Source organism: Pollicipes pollicipes, unplaced genomic scaffold (assembly GCF_011947565.3).
Source record: "Pollicipes pollicipes isolate AB1234 unplaced genomic scaffold, Ppol_2.1 Scaffold_4404;HRSCAF=5182_pilon_pilon_pilon, whole genome shotgun sequence".
Classification (NCBI taxonomy): Eukaryota; Metazoa; Arthropoda; class Thecostraca; order Pollicipedomorpha; family Pollicipedidae; genus Pollicipes; species Pollicipes pollicipes.
The window spans coordinates 209,292-219,184 of record NW_023596484.1 but is presented as its reverse complement, the minus strand read 5'-3'; positions in this window follow the sequence as shown (position 1 = coordinate 219,184).

Genomic DNA, 9,893 nt, shown 5'->3' with positions numbered 1-9,893 from the left:
CTGGTTTGACCTCGGGTGGCCTGACCTCGGCTGGTCTGACCTCGGCTGGCCTGACCTCGGCTGGTCTGACCTCGTCTGGCCTGACCTCGGCTGGTCTGATCTCGGCTGACCTGACCTCGGCTGACCTGACCTCGGCTGACCTGAACCCAGCCGGCGGGAGCCGTCCGCGGGCGTCTCATGATCCGGAGTCGGGGACTGCCCGTCAGGAGCCGGCCCACTGAGCCCGGCGAGATGTCGCGCCAAGACCGACACCTCAGCGGCTGCACAGCTGACCGGAGGGGGAGGGGGGGCGGTGGCTGATCACGCTCGAGTGTATGCAGTGACCTCAGGTCGGCCCCCAGCTGGCATGTCGTGCGCTGACCTGACCCCAGTCGGGGCTCCAGTGCACGGACGTCACGTGAGGCTGTGGACGAGCGAGGTCTCCGGTCTCGCGCGGCGCGTTACCTCGGCGCCCTGACGTCCCGTTGACTGTGAACGCGCGTCGTTGGGACATCGGCGTGTGTGCTGTGCTTTTGGCACCCTTTCCCACGTGGTGGGTTCGTCGCGTCATTACAGCGTCACGCACTCCGGGCCGGGCAGCAGGTCCACCAGCAAGATAGGCGAATTCGTGCGCGGGCTGATACTGCGTGGCCCTGTTGAAGTGTTTTGTTGTGGATATGTCGCCGTACGAGCGAGGTGAACGCGTCCCATGACGGCTGGATTGAGTTATACGGTTTGATATATAAGTATTGATTGATTTTTAGTGATATAGATGGATAAGAAGTTGGCTCAAGAGAACCTGGAATAAAAGCGACATGTTTTATTTTTATATTAGGAAAAGCACCCTGGGCGCAGTTCCTGCGAGAAACAAGCAGTGTATGTCGCTTTTGAATTAAATGTCGCCGACATTTCCTCGAGGAGCAAGTCACAGGTTATGAAATACCTGGGTCAGAAACTTCTCATTGACACCTAATTTGTTTTAAAAATGCATACTCAGGTACCCTAAGAGTCAGCGCTCCGGCTGACGGGGCGGCCGGTGACCGTTCAGAGGATATGCCGGAAAATGTCTTGGACCCCCTCAGAAGCTCTCCCGTCGTGAGGCGATGCCTAACGCTCCCGTGGTGTGGCGTACGCCTGAAGGGGTCTGGTGTTCTTGCTCTCATTATGGTTCTCCTGCGAGGACCTCGCCCCTTGGACAAACCCTTACGTTGCAGCGCCTTGAGCCCTCTCCACGCGACTTCGGCACCAACAGCGGGAAAAATTGTGTAACTTTATTCGAAGGCACTGCCACTCGGGCTTTGGTTATGACACTAACGCAGGGGTTCTGCTTTGCAGCATGCAGCCCTTCTGCCGCGCTAAGACAAACAGACAACTTGTCTCCCTCTCAGCGAACGCGGCATGCGCACTTGAACGAAGCAGAGCTGCTGATAAGGTCGCTATCTCCACCCGAGGCACTGTATGAAAGACCGTACAATCCACGCCGATAAGGCGATCGTTTCGTCTAATACGGCACTCACGGCCTTACGAGTCACAAACGAGTAATAACTTACCAGTCAAAGCATGCTGTCTGTGCAAAGTCGGAACCAATAGGCCGACGCGTACATTCATCAGCGGAATCAGACTGCGTCCGGCGTACCTATTGGCTGCGGAGACGTCACGTGACGTCACCACGGGATGGTGCACGCAATATGCGGTGGGCTATGCATGACACCGTACAGCGGTATAAAATCTCCAGATGGAGAGTTAATCAACTAAAATGTTACACACTAACGTCGTTCTCTGAGATAGAAGGCAGCAGCTTCGTCCCGTTTTGCGCCTGTGGATGTCGCTCTGTCGGCCATCCAGCCGAATCCGTCTGCTTCATTTGCACTGCACTAGTGTCTGTTAAGGGGCTCCACCGGCCCACTCCGCGCTCCACGCCCCACACCAAGGCTCGCGCGCACACGCCGCGCCGGCCGACGTCGGGACCGGCAGCGAGTCTCGGGACCAGATCGCCGCGACTCACTCGACTCCCGACTCTCGTGCGTGCCGAGCGAGCGCTCGACTCTTGACTGTCGGGGTAGCTCCGGTCACCCGCGCGCAGGGGTGGGCGTCCCGACCCGCCGAGCACCGGCTGACGCAGCCGGCAGCGGCGTACCCTCCGGTGCCAGTGAGAGCAGGTGGCTCTGGGAATCACCTCAGCACCGCTCCGCCAGAAAGCGGCGCGCCTCGCGCCTGGAGCCGTCACAGGCACTGACCACGCTGCTGTGGAGAACACCTGGCGACAGCGGCGCCCGAGGCGTTTCCAAGCGCGCGCCGAGCGGGCCACCGCTCACGCCAGGTGAGCGAGAATGGCTGCGAACCTTACGGCGGCCTGTCTACGGCTGGCGGGACGGATGGTCTGTCGCGCTCTCTGGCCCTCTAGCGGGACGGGCAGACGGCGTCGCCCGAGCAACGGCGTGCCCAGGCGCTGAAGGCGAGGCCCGCGCGGCGCTACGCGAGGTCCGAGCCGGCTTCGCCACACAGCGAGGCGTGCACTGCGCGGCGGATTAGTTATAGATGGCACTAGCGTCGAGGAGGCGCCGCGGGCGAGGTGAGAGAGCGTCTCGCTGCGACCGCTTGTGGCGCCCCTGGCGGTGTCAACCGGCATTGCTGGTGTCACCAGCCTTCGGAAGACTGCAAATGGTCCATCTGCTCCCACACGCACAGCTGTAACGAGAGCAACAGTCGCTGTAATGACAACAACCCTGGTAAAGCGGGCCAGAGCGCCCCCGCAGACGCACGGGCAGCAGCAAGGGATGCAGAACGAAAACATACACTGTCGGTACAGCAGAGGCATGTTCATTTGATGACGTCCGTGACACGGCCAGGCGTGCCCGTTGCTGCACGTTTTGCTCGTTCCTGGGTCGACGAACTCGCAATGGAACGCGCAGCAGCAGTGACCATTCAGCTGTAATGGCTAACATTCCGGGCGCACGCTGTATATGTTGAGGTTCCGGCTTATCAAACCCATAAAGACGACGAAAAACAGCGATGCGCCACAGGATCACGCAATGTAAGAGGATCAAAGGAGTACAATAGTGGGATATATGTCACATGATCTTATCCGGTTCGGTGGGATCCCAAGGTGGCGAGCACGCATGTCAGAGTCCGCTCGCATAAATCTTTTGCAGATCTTACGCAACACCCGTGCTGGTGCCAGCTCTTTAGTTCGGAATGCTTGCCTCAATCTGTTTTAGCTCTTGACTTGTTGGCAGGCTTGGTTTCAGCTCGTGTCTAGGGCGTTGCACAACAAACACGTCGTTCCGTGTCAGATACCGCGGTCGCCACGATCACCACAGAGTCACGCGGGAAGGCGTGACCGTCCCGCCTGAGGGTTGCGGGGGCACCCCTTCCGCGGCCCCGGGAACGCGCCGCCCTGGCAGCGTCAGCAGGCGTGACCGCAGTCCGTCCTCAGCGCCCAGTCGGGCGGGGAGAGTGCCGCCGCCCCGGGCGGAAAGCAGCAGGGGGCGCGGGGGAGACGCGGGCTGTGGAGCGGCAGAGGCTATCTTGCTGCCAAGCGGGGGAGACGCGGGCTGGGGAACGGCAGAGGCCACCTCGCTGCTTCTCGGACGGGGAGCGCCGGCTGGGGAGCGGCAGAGGCTAGATCGCGGCTCCACATATCGCAACAACGGCCGCCATTTTAACACTGCCGAGTCACCTGCACAAACGCACTTGTACCATTTAATCCCGCAACGCGACATCCGGTGCGTTTACTGTTCAGGCAAGCCTAAATGTAAACGTAAAGCCTTTGCCATCATTTGTCACCACTTTTTTCCCCTGATAGATGTCTGGCCACGCTATAGTCTTGGAAGCCCTCAAAATATGAAGTGATAGGGGCCGGTTCCTTTCGTTTGCACTAAGACCTTTACAAATTGATCGTAGCTCATCTTACTGAGTCAGTGTTATTCCAGACCATTTCCACGAGCTCACCGGTTCGTACAATCAGGCGTGCAACGACGCCTGCCGAGACGAGCAGACGAGATGCTAGACACTAGACACTGAATGAGATGAGGGAAAGATGCTGCATGCTAGACAGGACCTTACAAAATTTCAGGTTGAATGATAAGTGTTATCAGGTTACCATCGAAGCAAAAATACCGATGCACTACAACTGCGGGAAACCAATTGTTTTATATTCATATCAGTGCAAAGGGAACGACGGGTTGCCTTTCAGCTGGCAGCTAGCTTGCAATTGACTTAAAGGCAAATAAGATTTCCATTCATCGCACTGATAACCGGCATTTGAATACTGTGAGCGGTATCCTGCTTCGCGTCAGCTTATAACGTTGTACGAAGCTTCTAAATAAAAAGGTCTTAAGCGCATGAAATTGCACAGACAGAACATGCCGAATAGTCCACGTGCATAAACGTTGGATATATATATATATATATATATATATATATATATATATATATATATATATATATTGGGAATGAGATTGAGTTAGGCAATAATAGGACTGGTCCAGACATAACATGGTAATAGGTCAGCAAACGGAACCGCATTTGATAAAGCGAAGTTATCGACATGCGAGATTGCAAGATCGTAAAGCCCGATAGTTTATAAGGCAAGCTGACCCAATTTGCGTGGCCAACGCGCAATACCTCGGTAACAGTGGGGACACGGTAGGCAGTCGGCGCTGCTCGAGTGGAGTGCCTCGATAACACACGTTTGTGGACCCACTTGAACACACGCCGCCGACGGCACTTCACGGTACACCAATGTGCAGACTGCGGAGACCTGGTCCCCAACGCCGGACATCTCGCAGCCGATTCCGCAGGCCATCGCAACCGTTCGCAGCCATTGCAGCCCATTCGCAACCGTTTCGCAGCCAATGGTCGTCGGAAATGGCCGAAAACAATTGCCGAAAAACAATCTCTTTAAAAACCCATTTTTCATATTTCTCAACAAGGTTCCTAGTCATAAGCTGTATTTTCCCCTCATTTTAGCCTACGTATTTTGGCGTACGACAGCATGGGCCAATGCCGTGGGGTATGGGTATGCCGTGAGCAATCCCTGTCTGCAGGCGTAACGAGAGGGTTGCATCGGGTGCATTCTGCGACCCATGGACTCTTCGTCGCTGTAACGGCTCTGATTTGTATTCAGGAAGTGTGTTCTGGCTCGATATGGCATTTGGATGCCTCGGGGGCCCGTTTTTGATGTTTTTGGAGCCCTGCGGATATCTTAAACTGCAAACGTACCGGGGACTTCGTCCACAGGGGCCGGGGACGCTACCTTCAGGGAGGATTGGGGCAGCGTAAATCCAAAAGTCCCGCCTCCTGGTCACGCCACTACCTGCACCATCTCTTCCCACCTTTTTTCCGGCAAGGGTCGGTGAGTCGCGGCGTGTTCCACCCATGCCACAGTTTGCAAGCGCACGCACATTGCGCCCGTGCGCACCAACCACGTGACTGCACGCGCCGCGTGCAGCCACGCCTCAGTGAGCTCGGACACGCAAACCTGGGAAAGCTTGTGCCGCGCATCTGATACGGAGTCACGCCACCGACTTTGTCCAGGCAGATGGAGGTGATATGCGTTTGGGGCTGTTGCTGTTTGTATTTCGATGACCGGTTTACCAGTTGGTGCACGCCATGATAACGTCGCGGGCTATGCCAAAAATGGTAGCGGTCGCCTTGTCCGAGGGTCAAACCCAATTACGAAGGTCTCTCCACTCACTCAGATACTTGTCGAGTGGGGGGGGGGGGGGAGGCTGCAGAGTTCACATCGCCGACCCTGACGCGGTTCCGATTTCCGAGATGTTTTCATGTCCTCATGTCCTCATGTCCTCCTGTCCTCCTGTCCTCGCCCAGCCACTTCGCTTCTGGTGTGACCCGCCCGAGCCTCAAAACGAAGCCAAGGTCGCCGCGCGGCAAACGTGCGCCACATTGCACACCACACTGCACGCGTGCGCCACATTGCAGCGACGTGCGCTGTGCTTGTGCCGCCATGCCGCGGTCCAGTTGGCAGCTGTGGCCCGTTGCGGTTTGGTAGCCCGCAACGGGGAAATTTGGCACCGGTGGCGGCGGCCCGGCGCGCTCGTGGACTCGCTGTTGATACAGGCGGGGGGCGGGCTCGGCGCGCTCGTGAACCCGCCGTTGACCAGCGGGGGTGGGCTCGGCGCGCTCGGTGGACTCGTCTTTGGCCGGGCGGGGGCGGGGTCAGCGCGCTCGAGGCCTCGCCGTTCACACCAGGCGGGGGACGGGGTCAACTTCGAGACAGCTCGAAATTCCCACAAACCCTCACAGGTGATAGCAGGACAGCAGTTAGGAAGTCTATAGTGCGGTCATGCCTAGGCGCCTATGCCGCGTCTGTGCCGTGTGTGTGTCGTGCGTGTCGACATGGTGTTCCTCCCTGTTGTCCGTACCCTGTAACACACATCCGACGGACCTAATTAATTAATTATGGGTGTGGCAAGCCAGCATAAGTCGACAGCAGCACGCTATCTCTTTGCAAAGCTGGCCGGCAAACTGCAAGGACCAAAAACCATCCCATCCCATCATTTTTGTTCCCGTTCATTCCAACAGTGCGGCCAGGCATACCACCCCCGCTCCCGGGCCCGGGGCGTGTAGCCAGGCACCCAACATCCGCTCCCAGGCCCAGGGCGTGCGGCCTGACGTCCCAGCACCGCTCCCCTCGGGGCGTACGGCCAGGCACCCCACCCTCGCTCCCAGGTCCGGGGCGTACGGCCAGGCACCCCACCCTCGCTCCCAGGTCCGGAGTGTGCAGCCAGGCGTCCCAGCACTGCTCTCAGGCCCGCGGCGTGCGGCCAGGCAACCCACCCCCCGCTCCCAGGTCCCAGGCATGTGGTGCTCGTGTCGGGTGAAGCAGCGCTGTTGCGGCCGTCAGCGCCGGCCGGCGGCCCACTTGGCTCTGCGGCGCGCGCCCTCCCCTCCCCTGCTCCGCCGGTCGTGCAGGCTAACGGTGCAGTGAGAAGCCTGACCGCCGAGAACGCCGGGCCTGGCCGGCTGAGCCGGGGCCAGAGGACGCCTGAGAGGCGTCTCGCGGCACGACGGCCCGCCTCGGGAGCGCAGCGGCAAGTGCCCGGACAACACGACCTGTGCTTGTTCGGATAGTCGAAAAACAAGAGCGGCAAATCTCTCAAGACGCGTGCCTCAGAATCGTCGAAAATTACGGCGCGGAAGTAAAAACACTCCGACCTTGGCGAAACTAGTTCGGTCGTCGAGATAGCGGACATGGCATTTGCCGAACACGGGCCGCACGGGGGTAATACGAACCAATATACAAGTCACCGACTACGGCGAACGGGTCGTCGCGTATTCAGGGAGGCAGCGCGTGTAAACAAAATGCGGTTGCCTGCTCATGGACGGCTTCTTGAATCGCGCTGCCACACGTCACACGAGACCGCCACTGCTGCACACGTCACACCAGACCGCGCTGGACGCGCCAGAGAGGCGCAGCTAACAGCCAGATGACGCAGCGGCCGCATGCCAGGCTACACGCCACTCAAGATTGCGGTTTGCATGTCACGTGGGACTGCGTCATACTTTATCATAAAAAGAACGCAGTCCTTCCATCACATGGGACCGCGGTTATAGGTCATACGGGTCATACGGGTCACACGGGTCTGCAGCTGTGCGCGACACGGTTCTGTTGTTTGCACACGCGGTGGGACTGCGACAGTGCAGTGCAGTCGTACAGTCGCACGTCCCGGCTCCCAATGATGAACTGGGATACACGACACCACGTGAGACAGTAATGCCACGTAATGCCACTCCCATGGGACCGCAGTCAACGTCACATGAGTTCACAGCTATGCGCTACATGGGGACTAGCAGCTGTCGTTACAGGGACTGCTGTGCATGTGACACGGGACTGCAATTATGCCTCACATGAGGTTGTAGTTGTACGTCGCGTGGAACTGCAAAGCAGTACATCACATGAAACAAACAATGTGAGTCACACGGTACGTGCGGCAATTGCATGGATAGCCAGTTCACGGGCCGATTTGCAAGCCGCGTTTGCCACATGGCGTGCCACTGATGTACTCCATGACCTACTATTGGCCCTCCGCAATCCGGCTGTCACCCATTGCTGGGAGGAATTCGGGTGTTTCGAAAATTTCCGTCTTCAGACTCATCAACTCTTCACGTTCAAAGCTACTACGCAGCTCTGCCTTCAAAAATAAACACTTTCGTCAGTCTGATCTGACAAATGTGTTGCTAGGATGACTCACCGGCAGTGGCCGACTGACTATGGTCCTTGCCAGTCTGCTCTCCCTGGTGCCGTAGCAAGTCGAAGTTGTTAGGCCACCGCCAGATGTCACTTGGGGCGGCGTGCCCATTCGCGAACCTGCAAGGAACGATTGCATACTGGCATGCGTGCGAACATGAAAAGGCGTCGTAGACTTGGTTCTTGCAGCATTTTCATTTTGCAGGTTTTTTTACATCAAGTAATTACTACTACGACATTGCTATAACAAGACAAGCGGGATGTTTGCCAGCGCCCCATGAGATCCATGATATAGCGCTGCATTACCACCAGGGAAATGCCTGTTCTGTCCCCTGGTCCTGTCCTGTCCTGTCCCTGTCTGTCTGTCCTGTCCTGTCCTTCCTGTCCTGTCCTGTCCTGTCCTGTCCTGTCCCCAAAATATGCTAACAACAGGGTTTTCTCCGGATTCTATTCTCTTCCTTCCCAAAAGTCCTCCAACTAAGTAGAAAACTACTACCACCTGATCCCCACCCAGCACTTGCTGTTTGTCACCGGAAAACGTCATCACATGTTAGCGCTTCGTCCCATGTCCGTCCTGAAAAGTGCACTGCTGGCTTATAGCTACCGCAAATCGTTTTATCACCTCATGCGATCAAATTTCTTGGAATTATTTTTTGTGCACAAATGAATTTCGCATGATATTTGAACTGTGATACAATCTGTGGGACCGACAGAACGCAAAGGACCACAAAGGTCACGAATCCTCCTTGAAGCCGTCTAAAGTACACCACTACCAATTTACGTAGGAGGGCTTTGTTGTTTTTGTTAGTTGTAGGACCGAGCGTGCTAGGTTACAACGCACAGCTGGCGTTCGACAAGCGCTCAACCCTTTACGACAAACATGTGTCCGCCCATCCCGCACCCACCCCCCACCTGCTGTTCCTGTTCCTAATCGCCTCTTCCGCTCCCATTAGAGGCACAGGTGCCGACTACTGTACACTTGCACGTGCCATTAAGTCCCGTGGCAACCTTCCGCCACCGGAGCCCTCCTGGCCTGAGACGGGGCGGGGGTCGGAGTCGGAGCGCAGTTTATCGATCGTTTTCGAGTGTCATAATTGCAATGACAGATTAAAGTTGCCAATTAAAGGACAAAATCATCAGGAGCCCTTTAGGCCCGTTGCCAAACATGATGGAGCCCTCTTAATTTACGCTACAAAACATGGGGACCCTTTTAACCTAGAGGACTGGGCGCACAATGACCGCCGATGTTAACGCGCCCTAAGCCCAAATAACAATAACCTAGGAGTACCACTTCGTCACCATTATGACCCTGTTTTTTTTAGTTTAAGGGTCGTTATAGGTTGGGAATCCCATTCTCATACCCAGGGATCCGTTTTTTAATGTCTTAGAAGTCCTACGGGCGTCTTAAAATGCCAATAAATACTGGGACCTTGCCTACAGAGGGTCCCACACCACGCATAGGCTGGGTCAGGGGAGAACATGGCCCCAAAAGTCCCTTCCCTTGGGTACACCCAATGGCTGCCTGCCCGAACAACGAAGGAGGCGGAATTGTTCTCTGTTAGCCTTGACTTTCGGGCAATCGATACAATATTTGGTACTCAACCTTTAAAACTCAATGTTGGCTTCATCACTAGGGGAAGAGGGGAACACAGGGGGCAAAGTCTTCCCGGAGACATACCGAGCTACCTCCACGACATGGACC